Source organism: Phalacrocorax aristotelis, chromosome 2 (assembly GCF_949628215.1).
Source record: "Phalacrocorax aristotelis chromosome 2, bGulAri2.1, whole genome shotgun sequence".
NCBI classification, from domain to species: Eukaryota; Metazoa; Chordata; class Aves; order Suliformes; family Phalacrocoracidae; genus Phalacrocorax; species Phalacrocorax aristotelis.
In genome coordinates, this window is record NC_134277.1 from 36,521,262 (window position 1) to 36,549,176 (window position 27,915).

General features: G+C 38.1%; 1 protein-coding gene and 1 long non-coding RNA gene across 7 annotated transcripts in view; one reads left to right on the forward strand and one right to left on the reverse strand.

Moving 5' to 3' along the window:
* The window catches only part of LOC142052657 (uncharacterized), a 320,817-nt gene that overhangs the window by 198,614 nt on the left and 94,288 nt on the right, over window positions 1-27,915 (forward strand). The gene's annotated exons all lie outside the window — the stretch shown is intronic.
* Window positions 1-27,915, reverse strand: part of OSBPL3 (oxysterol binding protein like 3) — an 87,860-nt gene that overhangs the window by 49,100 nt on the left and 10,845 nt on the right. For all 4 annotated transcript variants that reach the window (XM_075083057.1, XM_075083055.1, XM_075083058.1 and 1 more), the window contains exon 2: window positions 19,673-19,799. The gene's annotated coding sequence lies outside the window, so the exon portion shown is untranslated. The remainder of the gene's footprint in view (window positions 1-19,672; window positions 19,800-27,915) is intronic.

A 27,915-nucleotide genomic window follows, 5' to 3' on the forward strand; every position in this document is an offset into this window, starting at 1 on the left:
AATAGTTTGTTATAGTTTTGGAAGAAAAATAAAGCCTTAACAGCTGCTTCAGAGCTGATTCAGCAGTGAAAGAACACTGAAGAGAGATTTTGAGCAGCAAAACTGGAAGCGTACATCTCATTCTATAAATGTAGTCAATTCAGGCTCTGTAGATAGAATAATAGAAACAACAGAAAGCCTGATGAGAGTCATGTGGACATAGGAAGCACAGGACTGAGCAATCCTAATCAGAGTTGCAAGCAACATTGAGTGACTTTCACTGAATTAAAAAAGAATCCATGCTAAACCCTTTTCTCTGTAGCTATTATTAAATTATTAAGTTATATTCATGCACGTCCACCTGGATAAGCAAAGCAACAGTCTATTCCAGGTAATGCTTTCATGATTTTCTCTGTTATAGTTCAAATTGTCAGCTTTAATTTATCCCAGTGTCTTATCTGGCTCAAAAAAGGAAAAAATTATTTATAGACTACAGATACTACTGGAGATGTCTTTTTGTGGAGGGTATTAGCTGTTCCTGAACTACCGTAAGATTCATACTATTGAAGGACAAAACACACAAATACTGTACTGTTGCTAACTATTCTCTTTACCAAAGAAAACTCGCAGGAACAAACACAAAATAGTTTAAAACAACTAAGTTATTAAACTGTCTCTGAAAGCAAAAGTTCAGACCACTTAGGGAGACTAATAATAACAGCAAGTATTTCAGAACTGCCTTCAATCAGATAGGTGCTGTCTCTAGACTTAACTCAAATCATAACCTCTGTTGAGCAGCTGCTTTCATTAGCCATGGACACATACTACTCTCTGAAGTAGTCTGTGACGCAAAGAAACAGTTGCTTCCATCTGGAGCACCTCCTTAAGGAGGCTATTGTAGTAATTAAATCATGCTATTTCAGTGACCCAAAAGAGGAAAATTTAGTTCAAACAAAACTCAGAGACACACAGAGTGGGAAAGAAAAAAAGCTAGGTGAAGACAAACATACCACATTTAACAGCAGATTACTCTGCATGTATAATGTTCATCACTTGATGAAGGAAAATCCTGTACATTCCAGTGTACAGAAAGCAAAAAAACCCAAAACAAAACCCCAGAAACAATCCAGTAGAACACATCTTCCGAAAGACATCACAGAAGAACATGCTTCAGTGTCAAGTCTAGTCAGGCTCTCCTGAAGCAAAGCAAACATCTGCTGATTCACTAAACCTTGGGGCAAATAATTCAATCCTTATATTAGACAAATCTTATATAAATTTAGAAATAGGTCAATCAGCATCCTGAACTGTAAGCATATATAAAAATACCACCTTTTCCTCACCACAGAAACTGACTATAATACTGCATGTGACATGATTTGTTTTAAATGTGTAATCTTGACACTGTTTCCACTCCCCCCAGAGATCTGCAATAGATTACACTTGCATAAAAAAAAAAGCTTGCTGGGTATATATTCTAGACAGATATGTCAAGAATCTTGGTGACTAGTGATACAGAAAATACACGCAGTAATGGCTATATTATTACAGTAATTACTCAGCTGTCATACCACCTTTTCCACCCAACTTTTAATCATAGTTGAGAATCATAACTAATAGGACTGACCTAGCTCACAGTCAGGTCTTAAATAATTAATTCTTCTCTCCTTTTCAGAAGGGGCCTTGCCTAGGGACAGCCTGGCAGCTCAGGGCTCTCTAGCAGGAGCTACCAGACTGAGTGGGGTCCTGCATGCTCCCTCCACCTTTCAGTGTGACTCTCACAGGCTTGACTGAGAAGCCAGAAGCTGGAGGACAGTAGGAACTAGATTGTGACCCAGTAACAGAGGGGTGCACAGCCTCTCTGTCAAGAGGATGGAGCAGAAAACAGTACTGAGCTGTGATCAAATCCTATGCTGGGAGCACATACACAGCATACAGCAGTGCTAACGAGGTTGATAGCTCTCCCCCTGCTCAATTAATAAAACAGCAGTGGGTCTATTTGCACTGGAAGTACTATTCATTTAGAGAAGACCTTAAAAGCGAAAAGACAAAGGAAGATCAGGCAATAGAAAAGAGAAAGGCTTATTATAATTTTTAGTAAGGAAAGTAACAGGCATGTGGTATCATTTTACAGTCTGTACTAAAAACCTTGGAAAGGCCTATCTGTCCCAGCGTTGATACAAGTGGAAGTGTTACCATCAGAGCTTTGGCATGAGCTTAATCACCTTTCATTTTTCTGCTATCTGTTACTATTTAAAGCTTTGCTTTGTTCACTAAAACAAAGATACCCCACTATGCCCTGAGGCTTATTCCTTTTTAAAACTGCACTTGTTATTGCTAAAGTGTTACTGAAATACACAGTTTGTTTTCCTAGATTCAGTTTTGATAGGCACAATGTTAGTTCTGGAAGTCAGTGTCTTCTTGTGTAAATATCTGTCAGTCTGCCAGCATGTAGCAATTCAAGTTCTCAAGACAGCACTGGCTGCACATCAAGAAAAAGACATCACTTTCTGTCAAATCATTGAAGGCATTCATGTAACTTCAAATCAGACTGTCTCTTTGTGCCCTGATAAGCTGCATAATGCTGTGAGATGCATAAATCTATCAAGGCTGACATCAAGCAATATATTTTAGTAAACCAGCTGACATAGTTGGTTTCACTATGGAGAAAGAAACCCAAAACCTATCACCTGTCATTTCAGGCAGAACAGCAAATAGGACTACTGGAAGAGTGCTGGTGGCCCAGGAATGATCCTCACTGAAGTCTAAAAGAAAACATCATGGGGCACGTATGAACAGCAAAACACAACACAGAGATCCTTCAGCTCATGCAGGAAATCTAAACGTGTTCATTAGAGTGGCAGGATCCAACAAACCTGCTTTGTCCTCTTTGATGTGGTGTTTTACTTTTCACGCTTTGCCATGATCTACATTCTAAAAAGAAAAACCCAAACCAAAACCACAAAAAACCCCACCCCAACATCAACCAAAAAACTAAGGTCCCCCTCCCAGAAATCTGTTTTCCCACAATACACTGGAATTGTAATGTATGTCTTTGTGTACGTCACTTAATTTCTAAAAGACAAAAAGTTACAAAGGAAATAACACTTCCCGTTGAGAACGTTTAGTGCTTCTCCTTTATAAGCAGGCCTATTAGCTCAAAATTTAAATCACATTAACTTTAATGACCATGGTAACAAGATTCAGTTCTTCCTAGGATACACAAATTCATTTATGCACTTTATAAAGTGTAATGACCATGAGTTATAAAAATGTCACATTTCTTCTTGATCAACTTACCATACCTTTGGAGGCTTCTGTCTTGAAGTCCATTCCAGTACACCTTTGCTGGTGTACTTTATGACATTAGTATTTAATAAATGCAGACAGAGCTACAGCTTTCTTTTAAATTTTATGCAGATTATTTCTTTACCAAAGGTCTTTCATATTAAGATAGCTTACTACATCAAAAGATGTGTGTAGTATTCTGAACAAGGATGGGTAGTTAGCACATCAGTGTTAACCCTTTTCAGCATCATCTTAGGCGAGGGGCTGCTGACATCCTAACACAGTGTTTCTGAACACACAATGTGTGAATAAACCTTGACACTTTAGAGATGCACTGCAGGAAGCAATTAACACATATAAAGTATACCAAGGACAATTAGTCCTCCAAGTGCTAAGTATTTTTGTTATTAATACCAAAAGGTAAGAGTTTGTTAACTCTAAGTTTTCAATAAAAAAAGAAAGGCAAATATAAAGAAAAAAGTATAAACAGAAATTTATTTCTTTTAAATAAAAATTACAACTATTAAGGCTTGGGATGGAGCTCTACAAGGAGAGACAGGACGATGCCTGCAACTGTCCTTTTGCTTAGAAACACACATCACGTACATGTATGCAGGTGACAAGAACTGTGAGAAGCAGATGTGGATGGAGTGAATCATGTTCTTGGAAGATTCTACATTGCAGTTGGTTTTAAATCCATTCATATTTATAATCATAACAAACACCTTGACAATGGGAACCAGGAAAGAGATTCCACAGATCAGGTTTTCTGCAAATTACCCTCTTAACATAGGATAAAGATGAACTGAAAGAGACCTAAAGCTGAGAGATGCAAGATGTGGAAAACCAGATTATAAATCTGAATTATTACATACAATGTTTTGCCCAGGTAATATGAAATGGGAAAATATCAATCACAACAGCTGGCTCAGCCAAAGAAAATGCAGGCTAGAGTTGAGGGCCTTCAACTGGGTTAACAGGGTAGATCTTAAGCAGTAAACAGACCAAAAAAGGGATCCTCTCCCCACCACAAATGATAGAACCCCACCACCACCTCCTTAAAATCTGAAATGATAGAGGAGAACCCAAATCCAGCCAGGGTTACCTTAAAGGTTCTACTTGTGCAGAGCTGGTAAAGGAACTTTTGACCTTGTAAAAGGAAGAAAGTGCACACAAAGCTGCAGAAGCATTAACTATACTCGGGAAGAACCGAAGGTCCATTCCAGAGTGAGTGCTTTCATGTCAGATCTTGTCCTGCCACTGCCTAGCTACAACGGAACAAAATCTAAAACCAAGTTAGGAGATTGGCCAAAAAGGAAAGCTTCAATTAAGACTGAATAATTTAACACTATCACAAGACAACACAGATCAAGGAAGATGTATAGAGTTTTAATGCACTAAGTTTGTTTGTACAAGTCTACTGCAGTATGACATCCCAATGTAAAAATATGGCCTGCCTCCAGCAATAGAGCTCAGAGATAATACAAAGCTGCTGAGAACTTTTATGGGTCTCAGTAGCAGCTCAGTGCCTCCACTGAAAGGTTAGAGCTCAAATTTATATTCACTTTTAAAACTGCCAAAGCAGTTAAAGAAATTCTTGCTCCCAAGCAATTTGTTACTGTCCCTTTTCTGAAGATCAGCAGTTCCCCTGCCAAAAACTAAATAAATTTTAAAAAACAGTAAAAAAAAAAAATCACAGGAGCCCTCCCCAATCCACTTCAGTGGAGAGCCATTTGTCACAAGGGGTAGGGATGCAGGGATGGTGATCACCAACTCGTGGGTAAGAAAGCAGAAGCAGTATGATTTTCAACTGATCCAGACAGATCTGAAAGAGACACTGTTCATAATCTTACATTTAGATTCAGGTTAGTGTAAGATACTGACTATCTATTTGAATTTAATTAAAGCCAAAATAAATTCTGCATGATTAAAAAAAACTTCAGCTACACTCCCATTCTCAAGCGTTTTTATAGGTTTAAAAGATGGAAGGTTTTAATTAGGATGCCTCAGCAATATGAAAGAATGAATAATTTAGAGAACTTGATTTGAGCTCAGTGAAAGGGTGCTACAACTTAACAACTCATATTTGTTATTTCTAATGAGTACACTCATTTTTTACTTCAGTTCCTGTCACTGTAAACAGGCTAGAGACAGCAGACGACAACGTGAAGACTTATAACGTGTGTGGTCTAGCATCTTGGTTACTTCATAGCATTTTCAAGGTTGGTTATACTTGAACCACAACTAACAACTGGATTTTAATTATAGGCTATAAAAGCAGCAATAAGCAGAAGTGATGTAGATTCCCCTTAAAGCGCTTAATAGAAGAAGTGTGTCACCATTCTTGGTCTTTGCCTTCTATCACTGTACTCTCCTCCCAACCTCTCAATATTTTTGTGTTTCTAAAATGCTGGCATACGGTACTGGCTTTTCTAGACCAACAAGACTTACAACAAAAAAATAAATTAAACCTGTGGTTAATTATGAATAGTACAGCATAAAGTGTATCCTGACATAGTTCACAAGACATTTTCCACAATTTTTCATATATAATGCAGTTGAATTTCTGAAAAGCAAAAGAGGAAAAAAAGCAATTTCTTAGAGAAGGGAGCCAAAAAGGGTTTTTATTTTTAATAAAAAATATGTCTAAAATAACATATGAAGTCACAGAAAACAACATTGAAAGCTAATTCCTTAACAGATGGCAGTCATGACCACTTCACCCATGCTGACCTATATTGGTTTCCTTAACTTTTATTAATATTAATCTTTCACTTTGTTTTCCACAATTTTGCCAGCAAGTGATACTTTTAGGATAAATGCTCCAAGAAACTCACTCAAGTACATCTTTTTTACATGTTAAAGTATAGAATGCGTAAAAGAGGAAAACTTATGCCATAAAATTGCACTTTCGACCTAAAATTGTCTTTTCAGAGTTTCAATATTGAGGAGCCTTTATGCACAAAATTTTCATCAAGTCTTGACCACAAACTTCAAGTTTGCAAATAAGACATTTTCATAACTCACACTTTCAAGAAAATAAATACAGCTGTGCCATACAGACAGTTAAAACACAACATTTGAACTGAATTTCAGTATTTTGTTCTATCTGTGAAAAGGTAGAAAAATTAAATGCATGTAGAAGGTGAAAAGCTAGAGGAGGAATGTGGAAAAAAGTTACTGTGAGTGGTAATTTAAGTCATGAAAATTTTAAATTTCCATAGAAAATGCACCCAACTTTTTCTCCTAAGCATTGTTATACTGGTTTTGATCACACATCATAAAATATGTCACAAATATTCAAATCTCTTTTGTTACTCAAAAATGACAAGGATTTACATGGAACATAACATAAAAGATAAATGTTGGAATGACTGATGGCAGTTGAAAGGATTACATTTGGAGAAGTTACATCATCAGCATTTGCAGTCTTCCAATCTCATTTTCTTATTTCTGAGTACAGATGAGAAGTCAACCATCTGCCCTAGGAGCAAACAAGCAAGGTGGCTCTGGGAGCCAGCAGTCCCCCAGCTCCTATTTCAGACTGTTGTTCTCAGGCGTACTAACTTGCCTGACATCTCATTGGCGTCTAGGGAAAAGAGCAAGGTAGTTTGCGCATCTTTTCACTTCATGTGCAATGGGGAGTCTGCTGCAAAAATATCCTTTTGGAAATACTTACAGGCTTTCCTAGAGAAGAGGGGTGCTTCTATATAACAAATTCTTTATGAATGAAACTTATGAGCTACATTTTGTGGTTAGCAACATAAAGATGTCAAGAAAAGTACCACATACCCCTGATTGCCTAACAAAACTCTGAAAACCTGCATATACAGACAGATAATCAAAAGGACAAAGAGTTCTTATTTTGGCTGAAGGACCAGCCAGCCTGCTGCTATCCCTCATTACAAGCGATCTTCCAGAGTAGAAGACTTGCTCTAATTTGGAGAATAATGCAGTTGATGAAGCTATTCCTACATTGTTCCCAAAGTGAGATGATTGAAAGGTTGCTCTCTAGTGTGATTTTACAATACCAGTTGGGCAGAGGAACAGTGAGGGTAATCAGTGCTTCAAGTCAGTAATCAAACAATAAAACAAAATACAGTGACAAAGCAAGCAAGATCTCCTGTAACAGTCAGTACCTAGCGAGATGATTTTAGGAATAGATCACTTACCATGCTGAATGGGTAAAAAGGTAAAAATCAAGAAATACAGAGTATAGCACAATGCAACACATTTCTTGAGCGCCTGGTGTTGTATTTTGTATCTTCGTTTTGGTAAATTGAAATAAAATGCTATTAGAGCTGCATGCAAGTACATTTAGGAAGCCCACACATCAAAAATCCAAGTAATTTATTGTGTCATGTATAAAAAAGTTATTGAATTACTTGGAGAAAAAGATTCTGATCTCTCCTTGTGTTTCTCTCCTTTCAGCACCATTAGGTTTTTCAACAGATTTTGGAAGTGGGACAAATGGGGAGCCACACACCAGGCTCTGAATAGCATCCACTGAAAGCTGACTGTCTTTTCGTGCTTCCCAAAACACCCGCTCTGAAGTGTGGTTCATTTAGACTGACCCAAAACTGCATTAAACTTACACACTTCACATTTTGCTTTCATGTAAGTGATAGCATTCTCAGCCATGCAAATTCTGACCTATCACCAATCACCAACCTGTTAAAAAAATTCAGTATCATTCCCCAAAACTGGATGTAAGTTTGCCTTTACTCCCTATGGCATCCAGCAACTCATTTTGAGGAAGTCTGTCATTTGCTCTTGTGGGTGATTTATACAATTCCAGCATACAGTGCTTTAAAGTAATTTAAGTTTCCAGTAAATGCTGCAATACACTATTTTTGCTGCCTTGTGCAAAGGGATCTGACTTTGTATTAATTTTGCCTGGGGGGTCCGCAAAATGCTTGAACAGAGTTCACATCTCCTGTTGCCAGTTTGTACATTCACAGCTCCATCTCCCTCCTTGCTCCACTCCCTGTGCCTGGAATACTTTTCTAAAGCTAGGTAAGGACACGGAAAAAGCATGAGGCATTTGGAAGTTAAAACCAGCAGCTTAACCACCTTATACAGCAAATTTAAGAGGCTTAAAACTCACCAACAAGTGCAGGAGTGCAGGAATTCTCAAGTTGGCCATTATGCATTAAGCCTGAGAAAGTAAATATATGTGACAAATGCATTTCTTCCCATGTGAATGTAATGATTCCCAGCTACTCTATCTAAATTAAGTCGCACATTAGTTATGTCTGAACAGAGGAGAACAACAATTAACATTTTGTACGTAATCAACCACTGGCTTTTTTATATTCAGAACCAGTTATAGGGATGCTGCAGGCCTGACTTTTCTTCAGCTTAGCAAGCAGAGAGATATTACTTCAACGTCATCCACTTAGAGTAATCAGCCTTCATGTCTACATGCACAGAAACAGGATATTTCACAGGTGGTAAATTAAATAAATCACATGAAAGCAAACAGTTCAGATGCCACAATTTCTCCAAAACCATTAAACAACCTTCCATTTGCTCTTCTCTGTAACATACTGAATCAGGACTTGTTCACTACCAGTGACAGAAGTAAATAAATAAATCAGCAATGCTAGCTTTCACAGTCAGAGTACTCTGAAATACAAACACATACAGAAATACAAGTACTACTTTTGTGACAGCAATCAAATATTCTTTATAAAGGAAAGTACATCTTCCTTACCCCTAACTTTGTAACATGTTACTCTATTTCACACCAGCTAAATAAGCAAAGACCTTACTATGGACACTTTGTTAGACCTCAAATAAAGCTACACCTAAAAAAAGAGAAGAATGAAGGCCTGTTGTTCTCAGACTCCAGCTTAATGACAGGAATTTTACTGACTGATCATGGCAGTTGCAGCTGGATGCTGCAAGGCTGAAGAACAATTAAAGGTCACTGCCTATTAGACTACACTAGCCCCACGACAGCCTATTTGTAAGCTAAGGCCACCTAGCTCTGAGTCACTGCAGAGTCTGAACAGATACGGACATTTCACTCAATACCTGCATCATTTGTGCTTTCCAAGCCAGCCACTGTACTCAGATCCATCACTATGCCACCTGCATGGGAGACTCAGGTGGACCACAGCCTTCCCCCTCTACCAAATACAACTTCAACAGCTGTATATCATTTTTCAGGCTAAGAACTTCTGCAGCACCTTCCATGGTAAAACTCTCAGTTCTTGCTGGTCATAAAGCTGCTTTATTTCTAATACCTATTCAAAATACATGCTTTCTATACATACATCTACAGTGATGCTATCATTGGTTCAAGTGCTAATGATCCTTTTTTTAATCAAGTCTTAATGTGCAGATTTTTTTTTCTATGACACCACCGTTGTGTTTTAAATGAGTATATCATATCTAGCATGTTGTGGTCAGACTTCCGGGGTATAAGTTAAATAAAATGTGATGCATAGTTACGTAACTGAAAAACATGAATTCATCTTCCCACAGGCGATGAGTCTAACAGCACAGCTGCAACATCCCCAACACAGCTAGACATCTAGGCAAAAGACAGTATTAGTGGCTCCTTGTCCCTTGCAAGCGACTATTAAAAAGGCCTTCAGCTTACAGCCAAAGATCCCACTTCCGAATTCCTCACATTTTGTGCTGCTAGTCATGAATTAACCAAGTCTGAAGATGTTTATGACATAAACCCCAAAATATTCAAATCTGCCTAAACAGATGCACAGTAAATAACCTGTGGCTTGACCAACGTAACTTTGCAGAGGTATTTATATCCTCCTCCATTAGAACTTTAAAGGAAAGAAGAGAACTGTGATAGTCATGTACATTGAGTTGCACTTCAGTCTTAATGGGTGTTTTCAAAATCTTTACATCTGCTTTTTCAAAAATATAAGAGGCAAGGCAACACTGACAGGAATAAAATTAAATACATTTAGAAATAAGATTTTAGTCTGGTTATGTTTTACAGAACCCCGAGATCTGCTCGTGATTTGAAAATGTCTTTCTGCTTCTGCTTTGAAAGACACTTGTATTATGCAAAGCCCAATATCTGATTTTAAGTGCAGAAATACAAAGTTGTAAGAAATTCTTATCACTCCTTTCTTTCCTTCCCTGCATTTCTCTAAGGCCTCTAGTCACTGTCCTCTCCATCTTTCAGCCATACTGTCCTCCATACTTGCCCCTGCCATGCAGAGATGATGACTACTGATGCATGGTGCCACCCTCTTACCAACATATTCAGTTACTAAAGCAACAACTCAGTGCTTACTTCAGTGACACTGTTTTGGCATACTGAAAATCTGAAAGACACTCAGTATTTAGGAATGTTAGGTGGTGGTTCTTTTAAGAAATACTTTTGTGATATCGTTCAAATATCTTCCATCTGAAATAGAGCTGCAGGGAGAAAACAAGAATGCCACAGCCCAAACCAGCAAGAGCTTGCAGGCATTTCTGGGGGTGGGAAGAGAACAGCCTCAAATGAAAAATGAAGTTTTTCATTGCAAGTGTCTTGAACAAGACATCTCAATTTTGTCAAGTGAGATTTAATGATACAGTGCGTAAAGCTACTTCATGGAGAGGGGAGGGGGGGTTACGCAGCTTGTTGTTGCAGCTGTTACAGTTCACTACAGTCATTGCTTTCTTTAACTTGGTGTTTAGGGATTTTTCTTTTTCACTTTTTTCAATTTAAATGAAATGAGCATTATTTTTCAAGCTGATATTTCAGGTCATGGCAATTGTTGCCTATAGAAGTAATACACACCACCCTTGAAAACAGACTTATTTTTGCCAAATATATCCGAAGTCAATCCCTATAATATAAATTTATTTAGTTTCATGTACACCATCAAGATATATGCTTATTAGAATAAATGGGCAATTTCAATAAACTTGAAAAAATAATTTAAAGACAGCCTTTTTCATGTCAGATCATAAGTCACCCTGATGAAGGTTATAGGAAGGGTCTGACAAAAGCGCAAATGTTTTACAGCTATTCAGGATAAGGACTGGCTTGCCTTCCTACTTAGCGTCTCATACTGGCCAGTGCCAGAGACAGGCACAGAAGCACAGAGTACTTCCATCATGGCAGCCCCTGCACGCTGGTCACCAGTATTCCTTCACCAAGGAGCCTGCAAATACAGGGTATACAAAAGTTTCAAGTTGTGGGGTGAGACAGTTGCAGGGGAAGATGCTAAATCATGCCATTAACAACTGTTACTTAGATATCACCACCTCTTATTAGTGTTTTCTTTTAGATTTCCGTGAGAAGTGTATGGCACTAAAAAAACAAACCATATGCAAAAATTTTAAAGGTGAAGCATAAGCTACAGTTTGGCCAGAAATAACAAACAGGCTTCTAGAGTTAGTGTCTAAGTGAAAGCATGAACTATGGCCTGAGGGAAGAACAATTTTATATTTAGGAGACTTTCAAAAAATTTGGAATTGCTGGTCATGGGACAACTTTGAAAATAGGCAAATGAACTCACTCACTCTCCAATCAGCCCCCAGCAGGATTTCAGCCAGTAATCAAAAGAAATCTTGTCTCCAAATTTGATTTGATACATACAAGTATTCATCTGAAAAGTTGCCTAATACAGCCTACTTCTGTAGAAGAGCCCATGTCGCTCAAAGCCAAGAGGATTTAACTGGAGCAGTAAATCCCTCACTTTTCTTACAACCAGACAGCTACAGTCCTCCCTCACCCACTGCTGACCTCCCTTTTCTTCTCCCCTGTACATCCCCCAACAGTGAGTGAAATAAAAATAAACACACATGAAGTCAAGCACTGATTTATAAGAAAACCAAACCAAAAAATTTATCAATGTTTCAGACACAGATGTGAACCTTCTACAGTTGGTCACACAGCAAAGATACGGCATGTGCAACAAGTTCTCCAGGCTTAGTGGTCTGCTGTAGAAATCTAACACAGATTTTTTTACATTTTCATTCCTTTATATTTACTTAAAGAGAATGATGAATATTCATTATAACCTTTTCCAAACTACAACACTATGGATCATAAAACCTAAGTTCAACCAGTGTTGATTTCAACGTCTCTGGTAGTTACTCCTTGTAGAATGTATTATTGGAAGGAAATTACTGTCTGTTTTTTAAAGAGTGGCAGTTAGAGCTTTCACATATTTTATGACATGTTGTCTTTCCCATTAAAAAAAAAGAAAGGAAGGAGACAGGAGAGCTGTGACCTCTGTTTCTCAGAGGACAGGGGAACCTGCCACCCCAGATGATGACAGAACATTAGAAATACTGAAATTGTGGTCATTATGAACAGCCTGAAAGATCAGCAAAAATGATCTCGTCAAAATGTTCTAACTTTGAAATTTTATTTCTGGAGGTATGATTACACTGCCAAAACTGATTTAAAGTGAAAAGGCAAATTAAAGCAGTGTATGTTTAAACAGAAGGTTTTAAGGGGACTCTAACCACAGGATTAGGAAGAGCTGTTAATCACCCACATTGAATCAAGGCTACTCTCTGGAAAGTTACCATGAAGTTTTATATAGCAATATCTTCTTCAAGTGTGCTGCCTAGTCTTTAGTGCAGTATATCGGTCACTCAGAGTGAAGGCAAATGGGAATTTAAAAACCTGCTAATTCTTCACCTAGTAACAAAATACTAACAAACTGTGCAAGGGAACAGCTTTTACACTTCCAAAGTACAACCAGAGACAAATCTGTACAGTAGTACAATTGTACATTTCTGGTTCAGTAAATTAGTTCTTCAAGTTGCATATTTTTGAATTTAATTTTAGAAATTACTTTTTCAGTATTTTAACCAATTTCCATGGAAATGTAGTTTACCACAGATCATACACAGAACAGCATCTTACCACCGTTCCAAAAGTAATAAAGGTGCAAGATAAGAATCTGAATTAGACATATGTGATGCTATATAAATTACTTAATTAAGCAAATATGTACAGCTGTCTGTGAAAGTACTTGCTTTGCTAAGCTAAATTTACTACTAAATATCCACATATAGTTCATTAGGTTTTAATGAGAAGCAGTCTTCCCACAACTTCATAAAAAGCAAACACACAAAAACATTACAGCCAACTAAGAAAAAATTTCTTCTGGATTTGAGGACACTTGTAATTTTCTGGTGTTGCCTTAATGTACATGACCACAGAGATACGTAGCATGTTTCCTCTTTACGGGTAGAGAGCACAGTCTGCTTTGTTTCTATTTTCGTAACGTCATTTCATTACAACACGCTAAATTTAGTCAGAAGTTTATTAACTATGAAAGCCATTTACAGGCATATAAATTTGCAAATTTATACTACCCTCACGACAAATCGAAATCTGCTGAACTTTTCAGTTCCTAACTTTGCAGCCCGTATTCTTCCATACAGTGGAGAATCCAGTTTCCTTCAGAGTCCCAAAGTTTGAGCTAAATGATGAATGCTTTTTCCAGTTCTCCTGAACCAAATGTTTTCTCTCAAGAGCTGCTAGCCAGATGCTGGAAGGTGTTACAGGTAAAACTATAAACTATCTTATCTTAGGGTACCACTTGTCAATATCACTTTGTCCAGTGATGACAAAATTAAAATCAGCAGGCAGGGAGTGGCATGTCATCAAGTGTTAAAAACTGCATTAACAAACAGTTTCAACCTTTAGAAGCAAAGAGTTGCTGCCCAGTAAAAAGCTGGCAATAAAAATCACACACAAAAGGGACAGGGCACTTCCGAACTCCTCCTTATCCTTCTCAGCAGCAATACCAAATTCTATTGATGTGTCTCAACCAGAAACACACTCAGCTTTTTCACTGTCAACACAGTAAGAACTGCTGCCTCTGACTACTACTGTAGCTGACAGCATCTACCTTTCAGCTAATGTAAGAGCCCCCAAGAATTTGAAATAGTTTCATTTTGTAGCACTTGACAGCTTGTTAGCAGTTCCAAACACTTGCTGTGCTACAGAAGAACAATTTTCATTAGTCACTTAGTATTAGACTTCTAAAGTAGCATAATAATTTAAGTTTCTTGATTTTTCTGAAAGCACAATTCCTGCTGTTTAAAATAAGCTTCTACCTGCAGTACATTCAAACACGCCTGAGGACAGTTGTCAAATTGTTCAGATATTTAAGTACTGGGAGTAAAAACTCCTGAGATCAAACATATACATTGTGAAAACTTAGGAGGGGAAAAAGAAAAAAACCAAAGAGAGAGAGAGAAGTAAGTTTTTTGGTACTTTTTAAGATAAGGCATCATATGAATCTGGTCTTAGATCAAGACCTTTTCTTTAATAACTTGCCATCCTCCAAAAATACAGCAGCAGAGCCCACATCTCCTCCAGGAAATATGGAAGCACAAAAATCACCTGGACAGAAAGGAAGCCCAGTGAAAGTTACAGGAAAACATACTGCTTCATCGAAATCATCTTAAAGCCTTTTAAAATAATTTTATACTGTATTGCTCCAATGCTCACTAATGTGCCTGCAAGTTACCAGTCAGCATGTTTTACTCCCTACCAGATAAGACTTTGCCTGGTTTTCCGCCAGAACCTTAATGTTCTTTCAACATAAATTCAGCTGATGGGAGGATATATTTTTCTTCTCAAAAGTTCTTGCATGTGTCTCCACAGAAGACTTCTTTCATAAGTGCATGGCACATGCATGAACTCAATAAGTTTAAAATACTCATTAAACAAATACTGCAAACATGTTACATTTTCATAAATACATCTCTGTTTATGAATCACTACTGATAATTATCCTTGCCCAGGTTTGATTTTTTTTTCATCCTTGATATATTATTTTATAAGGTGTGCAACAACAAAAAACTCTACAACAGATTACATGCTTGGACCAATATGTCAGGATAAAACTACATTAAACCACATTACCACAGAAGCACACTTATGGTGAATTTTACACATGTGGCTTTAAAGACCGAGTAAAATGTTAACAGTATAATTTTTTAAAGTAATCTGTATTTCTCCTTGAAAAGTATCTACTTTAATAATCATAATATTTTTCTACTCAGTGTAGGAAGCTTCTTCAAACCTAAAGAAACAATGCAATTTCCATTTCTTCTTCGAATGCCTACTGCTACAAGAACTTGCCTTATGAATTGAGGATATGACCTTTTCCCAAAAGCAAATGGGAGTATAAGGCATTTAAACTAGGAGTCAGTGAATGAGCAAAGTAGTCACTAGAGGCCAAAAACATACCTCATTCACTATTACACATGCTAGTATCAGAAATTCAGTCTGAGATCCTCATTACCGTACTACTAAAGGAGTCCACTAACAACTGCAACCTCCTCTTCCCCCTCATGCAATTAGCCTGCATGCAAAACCTTTGCTATTGCACAATTGGAAAGCAAGGGGCCCTAAAGCTATACAAGAGTTGCCTCTTCCTAAATAAATTTCTAAGGCCATCCTTGAAACGTGACAAATCATCTGCCTGCTGATTTATCTGAAGCATTATTTTTATTCTTTACCTGATGGACAAATACCCAACTCAGAGTTTACATAAGCAAAGAGAGGGAAAAGTTACCCAGTCTTTCAAATAAAAAAAGAAAAAAAGATGATGGAAACTCATGTTCAAACGTATACTGAAAGACAGAGATGGTATCTCTACAGCTAACTCTTAAAACGAGAGGCAAGTTCTCATGGCTTCTCCAACCACAAAGTCGATTTACATCAAAGAACCAACTGAGTTCATGACCTCCAGATGAAAAGTGCGTGCTTCTGCTCAGTGAGAGTGCAATGAAAATGTTTTCAGAGGTAAGAATCTGGATTATCTTCATCACTTTGGAAGCAAAATGCAGAATTTTGCTTTGTAAAATCCTCCTTGAAATGCCAGTAAGAAGGCAATTTGTTTCTGTTGCTAAAATGAAGGGTGACCAACATGATTGTCTCTGGAACAACGAGTCACACAACAGTTGCTACTTTCCTCTGCATAGAAGCATAAGGAATCAAAAGTTAGAATAACCCGAGACAAGGTTCATGATCTTCTAAGTTACTTTTGGCTGTGCTAATTGCCTATTTCAAGCACTTAAATTCATAGCCTCTCCCAAGTTAGGAAGCAGTAACTATTCAAGAGATCAGAATATTCACGTCTGAGACATACTCATGTCTCTGCTGCAGGGGGAACGGTCTGTGCCCGTGACATCACAGGATAAAGGATTTCACAACCTTTTCACACCACTTCAAGCCCAACATCAACCTGACAACCTGTTTGGCATTTACAAGTGACAACCTGCCTTAAAAGATGCATCTAAGCTACGACTGGCTTACAACGCTGTATTAATGAACCTGTACGTTTGATCCATCTTTTCATAATTTCAAACATTTGATTTCTAGTGACACAAATTCTAAAAATTACTTTATTTTGTAGTCATATTAAATCAGCAGTCCAGTTGTTTCAAACAGTTCCTCTGCCTAATCGGGTATTATCTTTTTAAGAGCAAAGTACCTACAACTAAAACTAAAAATTACAAATTATGCTCTTATGAGGTAAAGTTATCCTGCTTCTTCACTCCTCCCTTCCATAGATGCCATCCATGATGCTCAGATAGAGTTTAAGACTAAAATAAACTATTACACAAAATTAATTTGTTTCAATAGCAACTATTAAGACTGTAAGTTAACAAACATCCTTTCTCCCCTTCTCCACTCTTCTTTTGCAGTAATATTTACCTCTGCTACTACCCATTGAACAATTTAGTGCAAGTATTCATAACTAAATTTGATTTCATCTGAGAGAAGGAGCTTAAATTCATAAAGATCAGCTTGCAGACAAAAGAGAGGGTTGTGCACATTGGTTATTTTTGCATTTACAAGTACACACACACTAAGAGTTGACCTCATTTTCCTTTGAAGGAAGTACTAAATGACATATTTTAGCACAGAATTTAGGTCTGTGCAAAGAGTTTCTCATATAAAGACAGTAAAGAGCCAGCAGACGATGTCGAGCTGCTGTCAATATTCAGCTTACAAAGTAAAATTAACTACCTGGCACAAGATACACTATGTCAGTGGTCCAAGTGAGAGAACACACAAAAATCAATGTACATAATATTTATATTGCAGAACTAAGCTTGGAATCTTAAGTTGGCAAAACTGAGAGAAAATACCAACAGAGGAATACACCGGGGTTCCATGAAGCTTCTAAAATAAAATTTATGAGGATTGAGGAATGAGGATCACTTCCCTCACTATGTTTTCCCACATTCAAGAAAGCAGTAAAAAATGCCTCTAACGGCTCAGTAATATATGAAAACTGCTTCTATAACAGCCATAGATTCTGTTTCCAACTTTGTAAAAGTTGAAAATTTAAGGTAACTTCCCTTTAAGGTGAATTCACTTTGAGCACTAAGTACAGCTTCTTTCCTTTTTCAAACACAGAGCTACTCAGTGAAATTACACCATGTGTTAATCTTAAAAAAAGGGTGTTAAAAATGATTAATGCATTCCAAGAACACATGCCAACAAGATGGGACTATGTTAGTATGAAAACTAAAATATTAAGCTAAATAGTAGCTCCTATATTCTGCTAAAGCTATTAGAAAAGCAATGAAGAATTCCCTTTTAGTAACTGTTCAAACTCTGCTGGTTTTGTATCCCTGTAGATCTACCCCTTTTAGCAACTATCAAAGTTGTCTTTCAGTGGAGTTCTTCCTTACACTAGAAAGATCAGGATAAGCAAAGTGAGGGCTTGCCTTGACTTTTTCACAGGTTTCCTGCATGACTCCATGTGAAGACATGAACATACCTAGTCCACAGAAAGCCCCTCTGTAAATAAAATAGTCACCTGTTGCATACTGGGGTGGGGCAGTCTATTTTCATCTCTGCCAAGTACACTGAAACTTTTAGAAAGTCATTAGACAATCATGAAGCATTGCTTTGCTACTTAAACATAAAACTTCCCAACACAAGCAGCTAACTACTTTGTAATAGTATTTGATAAACTCCGCTATCTGCATAGGTAAAAGGATCTTCTAGCAACTGGGCACCTCGCAGAGTCCTTTGTAGCAGTATGGCAGTACCTACCAACACAAACCAAGCAGAAGTATTTTCCAGTCCTTGCTCTCCTCCTCCAACTCTTTTTTGGCTTCTCATTTGTAGAAGCTGAAAACACACCTGGATGTAACACGCCTTACAGCAGCCACGTGTTGCAAAGTTTAACCCTGTGCCTGCTGCGTACCTCAGTTTTCATTACTTATTTCCAGCTTTCCAGAGGAAAGTAAGTCCTGCTGGGCAACACAGAGGTAGCAGTACCTTTTACATGCTCAAAATAGAAACTGTGAGAGATTTAGCCTAAAAGAACTCACCAAGCTTAAAGCAGCGACTAAGCCTACGCAAACATAGACGTAAGTATAATGGGACATAAGTGCAGAACAGCAGTGCTATATTCTGCTTTACAGGTAACAAGATCCATGTAAGCCTGTTAAGACTAATTTCAAAACATTAGTTTATATACAGTCACAGAACATCCAGCCTTCCACAACAGCAAACAAATATGTAAGTTATATGCCTGTAAGACCTACAACATCCTACCTGTCCTATATGTCCTATAATACTAATTTAATGCCTATAGGTTAAAAAGGCCATGAATATATTAAAACAGAGTTCAAATGCAGCACAAGCAGCTAGCCAGGAAGTTCAAGTGGATTATCAATGTCCCTATCCCAAAAGAGAAATTTTTAAGTATTCAGGATGCACTGCAAGTACCGTTTATGTACTCTCAGAGAAGGTAAAACGTCACAAATTTCATGACTAGTAATATGGCTTGGGACAGAATTTCCTCCTAATGATACATCTCACAATTAGCGAATACACAGGCAAAAAATGCAGCAACACGAGAAGTTTTTCAATATCACCAGTAACATAATCTCAACCTTGCAAAAGTCTTGTCTTTGGCTGCAGTCTATAGAGAGCATTTCAGAATGAGACACAAACCACAGAGTCTAATGGTGCAGTGGGTGAGAGAGCCCCTTCCTGACCTGGTAGATGACCAGTGCAAGCCCCAAATCCTAAGATTAAAGGGAATCCAAACACAGTACAACCCAAAGGATATTTTTTCTAGTTCCCTCAAAAGTAACACAGCTTTGAGATATTTTTGAACAATTATCTTCATTTCAGCAGAATATAAGGTTATATTAGTACAGCTTCAGGTTTACCTATTCCATTTCCTTGCTACATCCTTCAGTTCTTCTTATAGACATACAGTTAAGCACAAGGTATCACCCCCCAAGCCAGCTATACTACAGTCCTCTCCCATTCCCCATTGATGAAGTAATTCTTCATAGCACAAAGCTTCTTATGCAGCTTCTTTCATCATGTCCTCTCCAGGCTGAAACAGGCTCCACATCAGTTTAACTTCTGCTTTGCTATAGGGAGGGCACCACATGCGTTACATAAAGACGACTGACTTACAGTGACTGGGTAGTCTCTCAGCGCCAACTTGTTAAGAATACAAATCTTCTCTTCTTTTACAGTAGTGAAAGTATGAGCAATTCCATTAGGCAAGAGGTGGTAAGCTCACATGAGTCTGGTGTTGGATCTGAAAAACAAACAAATCAGATGAGAAAACTTCCTGCTGCATTGTCCTTCCATACCTGGGAAGCATGAGGGGGGTAAGGAGTAAAATATATACCTGGAAAATTTTCTACCTTGCTTTTTCTGTGTTCCCCTCCCCAGAAATATTTCCCTAAAACATCATCTACAGCTACATCTTCCTCTCCTGAAAGATATGTATAGAAGTTCAGGTTAGCAACAGTCTCCCATATAACTAAGTTTTAGTCTACTAACACACTAAGAGCAATGCATTTTATAACAGAAATCTATCTTGCCCCAAGGATCCAGAACTGGATGTAAGGAACCCACTCAAACATCTTGTCAGCACACAAAATGAAACAACCTGCATAGAAAGAAATATGGGGGGTACTACTCTGACAAACTCCTATCACTATTCAAACTGTTGCTTTGAAGCAACCAATGTGCAGTTTTGACATTTAGTCAAATGCATTTTTTCTGAAGACATCCCAATTTTACAGTTTAAGTGGCCTGCAGGACTTCTCTGTACAATATGAACACTATCAAACAGAAATGGCTTATGACAAAGTTTAACATGCTCAGTTTCAGCTAGGAAGAATCAATAGTTTAGCCTCTATATTCATGGACTGTATGGTGCTTCTTTCCAATTATTAGATTCGAATTTCTGTTGCACTGAGCCAGTTCCCATATCAACTTGACTATAATCTTTCAGGAAGTCTGTAATCAACACCAGACGAAACAGTGCCTGGGTACCACATATCACTTACTGTTTATAAAAACTAACACATCACTAAGCTTCCTCCAGTGCTCTGAGGCTTTCCAGATCTTTCTTCAAGATCAATATGAGAAATAGGATTCCTCAAATTATTTGTACCCTAGATCCAAAACTGTTATCCACTCTGTAGTTTGTGGTTGTTTTTTTAAAATAATAGCTTTAGCAGTTATAGTTTAACTTTTTTCTTATTTCTCTATGCTGCCAATAGACCACATGGCTTCATTTCAGTAATGCAACTAAATCATTCTGCATTTCTTGAATTGTTGACATTACTGCCCTTATTTAGTATTATTCTTAAAGTGTTAGCATATTTTCCAAGGAAAAAGGAAATCTTTTTCCCTGTTTTCAACTCACTGAGTTTTGAGCAATATTTTTGCCTTCTCTTATCAGTTGTCTACATTGACTAACTCCTAGTTTAGTGTTTACACTCAATTCCTTGCTGCTTCTGTTCGTTATGTTCCTGAAAATGCCACCACCCAGCTGGTCTGGAGTCTAAACATCTGTAACCTAAGTTGAGGATTAGATTTTAATACATGAACTTGTGTATTTTTAACAATAATCCAAATATTAAGGGTGGAGGTTTTTAAAACTAGAGCAAGAAAGAACACCTGATGTGTTAACTCTGGTATTTTATATTAAGCTAAGGTGCTTTTCTTTGGTTGCTTTTTAAGTTTAGAGACCTAAAATAGCTATTAATGTAAGAGTCTATTAACATTTTTAGCCTGTAGGAACATGCAGTGGGCAGATGCAGCTGAAGTAACATATTTGAGCGATGAACCAGCTTTATGATTTTATTACTCAGACTTTTCCAAATCTATGGCTGGCGTTTTTCCCAGCAATTCAGAAATTAAGCTGTTCTACATTTAAAACTTCCAACTAATCATATACTAAACACTTCTCATGGTTAAAGCAACAAAATCACCTTATGATAAGCCATTGAAAAAAATGGATAAAAATACCTAGCTTTGCAAAATAGTACCTTGAAGTTTTTGTGTTATTTACACGAACAATGTAAGAGAAATATGAAAAAATCATCTAATATAGCTTAGAGACAATTACGTTAGTTATCAGGAGTATAATACATATAACTGCACATTTATTGTGCAGTCTCCTGTGTAAGAGTTTGGCCTTGCCTTCACAACTGCAGAATTCATTAACTCCATGCCACCTAAGACAAGACAAATGCAGGGGCCTTCATCTTGAATGACATTTCTAAAGGTATCTGAAAAGTCAATCAGGGAGCTGAGGCTTGTACCAACCACTTAGTCACCCATAAAGCCAACTGATGCTTTTGTTGTTCCACAACCTTTCCACATTTTTGCACACACAGCAAGTCTTCCTCCTCCCAAAAATGACATTTTCCCCACAACCTGCCAGTCAAGAAAAGTTCCCATGTTCCCCGTTTCTCCCCAAGCCACCATGCTGCAGTGATCTAGTCTGATCAGTGAGCATAGGGATTCACCCATAGGATATTTTGTTTCTGAGTATTTTGCAATACAGGTGCACATTCCTAAAATAATCCAGAAATCCAGGCCAGCTTAACTGCACTGTTGATTGATTTGTAACTTTTTTTTGTGCCTGTGAAATAAAAAAGTAATCCAGACTTATACAGACATAATCACAGACATTAGAAAAATTCTAGAGTCCAATACATTGGAATAGAAGGAATAATTGAACAATAAATACACCTCAGTGGGTGACTAAGCTCATGTGAGCATCACAGAGGGATGCTCATTTAATGCAGAATGGAGGAAATCAATTATTTGGTACTGAAGGAAAAAAATGAACATGCAATAATTGACCTTTCAACAACTCCACAACAATTCATTAAGCTGTTTTGTACTCTATTAGTTCTAAAGAACCTACAGATCTCTCTGTATTGCTGGAAAAGCCTTCCAGGAGTGCACAAAGACCTAGTCTGGCAAGATAATGTAATTTGGTGTAAATCTACAGCAGGCAAACCTAAACCCTTGGGGAGGAACCAGCCAATTCTCTCCCTTCTCAAAGTTAGCCCTTTATTTCTGCTGCAACTCCTACTAAAACCAGTAGCAACATGACTCCAGGGTGGAATGAGAGTTGGAAATGGAATCCCGTTATTAATCAACCAGGAAAAAAGCCAGATTTTTAGCCACACCATTTGCTGAACCAGTTCACTGCATGACCATGCTGCCACCATAGAAGAGATGAAAAGAGAAAATCAGGCAGCTGCAGACAGGAGGGTAGAACAGAACTGCTCCTTTTGGAAGCAGAGGATTATGCTGGTTTACGCTGAAAATGGAACGAAAAACAAAGTGACAGGGAACAATAAGAAAGCAAGTGACTTGCCCTAAACAACCTGCAACAGACATGCCATCTAAAATTCAGATTTTTGATACATGTGAGCAACAGCTGTCAGTAATGCCAAGTCTGACTGAAACCAAACATTTAAAGTCTTGTAATTGGCATGATGGATAAGGTAGCTACAAGTGCCATTATATAGAACTAGCTTTAATTGCTCTGAGCTAAATATATCTTTCAGAATTTAATAGCTCCCCATAGCTTTTCTGTCTTTCAAGGAGAGAAAAGTCTTCCCGATAGAAAGAGCACACAGGCATACACAGTTATGTCTGAGAAGCCGGAAGCAAACCGTTAAGATGATTGAATTAGAGTCTCCAACACTCATTGAGAACTCCTATTTTCGAGAGATCAATTGCCTTCCTATTCCACCACTCTGGTTCCAGTTACAGCAGGTGAGCAAAGCATGCATACCTGCTCCTTTTCAAACTACACCATTTCATTGCTTTATTAGCAGACTGTACTGAATCTTCCTCGCCCCATGTTTCAAGTCAAGCTGTTGCCCTTAGGAGCAAGCTGCCCTGGTACCCACATGCTTCTTCCCATGCCACCTAGCTAGGCACTGCAGGCAGGAAAAGGTGGAGTGAGCCTCCCGCACACACATGTTGCCTGACCCTTCACTGCAGCCATTGTACCAGCATCACATACACAAGTGGTCCAAAATCCGCTACAGCAGCAGAGACTGTAGTACCCCAATAAAGGCATGAAACAAGTTTTCTTCTGCCTTCTTATGCCCAATAAGTTTTTCCAAAAATTTAATCAAAAGTTTTATGTAACAGGCTTTAGTTTCCTTGAGTTAATAATGGGTTTCAGGCAGAAAACTTGGCTGACAGCTAGAAGTGTGTTCTACAGATTTCACATTTCTGTTCACCTTCATTTTAGAGGTCATTATGTAATTGAAGTGCCTGCACTTTTTCTACAATTCTGGGAGTTAAATTAAAAATAATAAGAAAAGCCACTGCTGCAATGACAGTCTTTCAGCTTTCCCTCAGGCCATGACTGCAAAACCCCTTCTCTCCCATCACCTGGCTTGTGCCCTCTATCTATTTCTTCTGTGGTTTCATCTGTCTTCTTTTCTTTACTGAGCTGAACTCTTAATTTTTATTAAGAGTTCTGGTCCTCTTCATCCCTGTCTTTGATGAGCGTGAAAAGAATAATGCCACTTACAGAAAATAAAGTATTGTCAGACCATAGGAATTACTGAGTGCCACATCACAGCTGAAGAGATGGGCCAGCTAAGACTCGAGGATTGCCTGTGTTAGAGCTGTGCGTGCACAGTAGCAGCACCAGCTGGAGGTCTGCCAGGAAGTACCAACTACACTGAACAAGATGTAGGCAAAAGTATGCTTCAGCTTTTTCTGTCCTCTGATCTATCATTTCTGAGGTACATATAAGGCTGGATAAAACAGGTTAAAAGGACCTATGTTTATTTGTTGCTTAAGAGAGATTTTAAAGCAAGCCTCCTGACGTACACTGTTCTGCACTGGAACATCCATGCTCTCTACTGCTGGCTGAGCTGCTGCAGGAGAGAAAGCCTCCCTACTGTCAGTGCAGGTGTAGGCAGACTTCATTTACCCACTTCTGATAAAGCACAAAATAATGATGCTCATTGCCATTAAGATTTTTTTTTCTTCTGAAGCAAGACAAAAATGTGGATAAATAGCATCAAAAATAGGGATGAATACTCGAGGCACTTTGTATACTAGATCTGTCACCCTTACAGAAGGCATTTTTACTTTAAAACTTTGCTAATCACAACAACCTATGTAGTACAGATGAATGCTTGGGGAAAAAAAACCCAAACCCCAAACAGACAAAGCATCGTGCATCTACTATCTCTATGGATAAATATACTCTTAATGCTATGTGTTAACTGCCATGAGTCAGAGCTGAGTGACCTAGAACTCCATAGGGCTCTTCCTGGTCCAGCTGTTCTGCTCTCAGACAGTGGCAAGCAGACAGCAGCAGGGCAGGGCAGCCTCCCCAGCGTGGCTGCACAAGTCCTGAGCGCCGAACAACCTCTCACCCTCTCCACACATTTAAAACCATCATGTAAGATGCAGTGAGTAGAGACATACCACATGCTGCCTTTTAAGAAATTAATAGAAAACCCCACACAAGGAGAATGATGGAAGAACAGTGGAGATCAGCCAAAGCAACCACAGCATTAGTCTAGGAAAGCAAGCATGCAGCTACAGTAGCATTACATGACTGTCCACTAAATCTGGATCTGGGGATTAGCAGGAGAGAAAAGGTACCAGAAATACTGGAGAGATTTTACTTTCCTCTCCAAAATTAGAACACCTATGGAGGTATAACCCCTTATTTTCTTTTTAGTGTCACATGTATACACAGAAACACACACACAAAAAAAGCATATCATCAGCCTCAGGTCAGGACAGTTGAGGCCTAAATGTTCACAAAACTTTCATGGAGCATTAATTAAAAAGCAATTATAACAACAAGATCCATCAGAGTAAATATATACCATCCTCCAGGATCCATCAGAACAAATACATACCATCCTGCAGAAGCTGCAACCTATTCACAGTAAGTTTATTCAGATAATTTTTCCTGCAGGGGAAAAAAGTAGATGTGGCCAATTATGATGCCTGCAAATTCCAGAATCTGTTTATGTACCAGATGCTTTTCTCTACATCTGGTGACCTGCAAACTTGCCTCAGCTGTAGCAATAGTTGCTGAAAAACTCTGGTAACAGCTACTCCTGTATCTGTGACTTCATAGGGGAAGAAAATTATAAACATTTTCAGTTGAATATATATTCACTTAAATGCAACTTGAGACTTTTTTTTAATGTTTTGATAGATATAAATAAAGTAACATTTAAGTGAGTGCTTTCACAATGTGATCAAATGATTAACATATTTTGGCCCTTCCCCTTCCTCCTTGCACTTCATCTATTTCACTGCTGATCTGAAGCTACATTCTTTCTGGGTGTTCAAGGCTACTTAAGTTGCAGCAAAGAACAGAGAGGGGTGCAGAACCTAAAGATTATTTATATGGCAGGACTTCAAACAATCGATCCAGCCAGATCTCAAGGGATTCGATAAAGAGGCAAAAAGATGGATGAAACACTAGAGAATTCAGAGTCTCATTCACGAGACAAGGCCACTGACCCTCTAGGACAAGATGACACACCCAAGAAGGGATTTACAGATGAAAGTGAGAAGTGAAAGTCTTTGGGCACCCACACAATCTCCACATCTAACCTCACTGTACTAGCAAAGGAAAATGAGGATGTGGCCAAGAAGGACTCTTATCTCTGATAGTTTGATTAAGGACTGAAAGGTGTAATAGAGAACAGAGGTCAAACAGACAAGTAGTCTGGCCTGGCAAACAGGCATGACCAGATGAAACATTTTGAAGTATTTGTGTACTTTAAAAAAAGAACCCATACTACAAAACCGGTATTAGGTATTAGAATACACAGCTAGTTATCACAGAGACAACAGCATCTTAGGGGCTAAAACACATATTGAAACAAATGCACATGCTATTCAGAAAAGCCAGTAAAGGCAGTACATATCTACACCACTTAAGCCTGCGATGGATAAAAAAAACCCAAAACACAACACTGCAAAAGAACAAACAGAACCCATCTGGGTCCAAAAAAAGCACTTTAAAAAAAGGACAGTCCTGCTCAGAGTTCTGGGATTCTGCAGCAGATTCCAAGAAACCAGCCTTGGAAAAGATTTTGTTTTATTAGAATGAAAAATGTTACGGTGAATTGGGCATTACAGGAGATTAACCTCTCTGACTCAAGTGAGTAATAAGCAAAAGGAACTAGTTCAAGTAGTCAGTTAGACTGAGGAATTCTCTAAGTTGACAGTGCTGAGCTGCTGCTTCATTAAATGTGCAGAAACAAATCTGGAAATGCTTCATGGGATGCAGTGTGCAGTAGACAACTTGCAAGATGAAATAGGCCTAAGTAGATAAATAGCTTCCCCGCCCCTCCCAAAAAGGCAGGGAAGGAGTTGATTAAAGAAGTTGCACCTCATATGTTAAAGTACAGCAATAAAGGTAAAACTTTCCCAAAAAATTTGAGAGATACTAAAAACAAAGGTCTTCAATAACACATTGAAGCTAAGTGGAGAAATAACCTGGCAGTGAAAGTTTCTTAGTAAAGAAACAAAGACAGGACGTCAGCTATTAAACAGGCCTGGAAACTGTCACAATCAGCATGGAATCAAAAGTAACAGCTTCCTGAGCATGAGTTGTGGAAACCAGATGATACTGCAAAAGATTTCTGATAGAAAAAGGGAGATTAAATTGTGCATATAGCTGCAAATAAAACTTTCATGCATTCTCAAGTTATTGTGCCTACTTCATCTCTAGCCAATATAAACATTTAAAAACCATAATCTATACTTTTTAAGTAGACAGAAAAAAAAACAAACAGTGGGAGAAACTCTATGATGGCAGGAGAGCAAACAGAATACCTGTCTATAGAATTGTAGGTGAGGGGAGAAAAGGGAAAAGAAATCAGCCCTACTAAAATCAGTAACATGCAAGATTTCAGATTAAGTCGAAGAGTCAGAAAGCCAATGGTAACAGATTAACTTTTTTTTTTAATTAAAAAAGGGAAATCTGTATATCTCATCTGGACCTGACACAGCTGCATAAACACGTTAATACAGCTGGCAATGATCTTATTTAGTAGAATTGCAAAGTGACTAACTGGCCACAGAAGACGATAAAAAAAAATCAGGCTGGATACAGACCACCAGAAGAGGTTACCAAGAATTATCTTGGGGCTAGTTTTATTCAAAGTCCTACTAGTGGCAAGGAAACTGAGGTGACTAATAAAAGTTGCTGCTGGCAAAGTAGAGGCACCTCTGATGCACCGAACAACTAGAACAGCAGGTGAGAGGTTCTGTCACCACATGGACAGAAGCAGTGACAGGGAACGCAGTTCATCAGTCCTGAAAGCAAGGCCAGGACTTGAGGAGTAACATAAGCAGAAATTCTGCTATGACAGGTGGAAGTGACCAAG